Source organism: Chrysochloris asiatica, unplaced genomic scaffold (genome assembly GCF_000296735.1).
Source record: "Chrysochloris asiatica unplaced genomic scaffold, ChrAsi1.0 scaffold00151, whole genome shotgun sequence".
Taxonomy (NCBI): domain Eukaryota; kingdom Metazoa; phylum Chordata; class Mammalia; order Afrosoricida; family Chrysochloridae; genus Chrysochloris; species Chrysochloris asiatica.
The window spans coordinates 1,753,198-1,753,924 of NW_006408669.1; positions in this window are offsets into that span (position 1 = coordinate 1,753,198).

The window sequence follows — 727 nt, forward strand, 5'->3', positions numbered from 1 at the left end:
AGACCATCAATTACTGATATGCAAATTCAAATTGAAGCTGAAGAAAATGAAAACAAGTCTTCAAGAGCCAAAGTATGACCTTGAATTTATCCCACTTGAATTTAGAGATCTTTGTAAAGCAGCATTGTGCAAAAGCATTGTTGTGAGCAATGCTTCTGTCATGTAGGAAGACAGATAAGATCAGGTCCTGGAGTAAAACAGGTTTTGATACTCTCCTGGTCTTAGTCGTTTATTAGTTGTGTGAAATTGCTAAATCTTTTAACTTGTTTGGACTTCAGATTTCATCATCTGTAAAATAGGAAAATCATGGTCTAGAATAATTGTGAGGATTAAAGGAGATGATGCATTTTAAAATATTGAGCACTCCTCAACAAATAAGCAGCTCTGATAGCGCAGTGGTTACAAATGTTTTATTGTGAATTATGTGATAGTTTACATGGGAGAACATTAGTTTTACATTCATTCTATCATATATCCTCTCATTACCATGGTTAAAACCCCTCCATGCAATCCTTCCCCCGTACCCTCCAGGTCTTCAGAACACAGTTGCTCTCCCTTTCTGGATCTAAAGTCTCCAGCCAGAGATGATCACGCCACGTCATCATCTCTGGCTCCATTTCTGGCATCACTGTTTCTCTGGGTAGGGTCCTGCTCTCTGCTCTTCTCCCTTGATGGTCCTAGGGACCTCCGCTCCTAGACTGAAAAGTTAATCGCTCCCCTCCTTGCT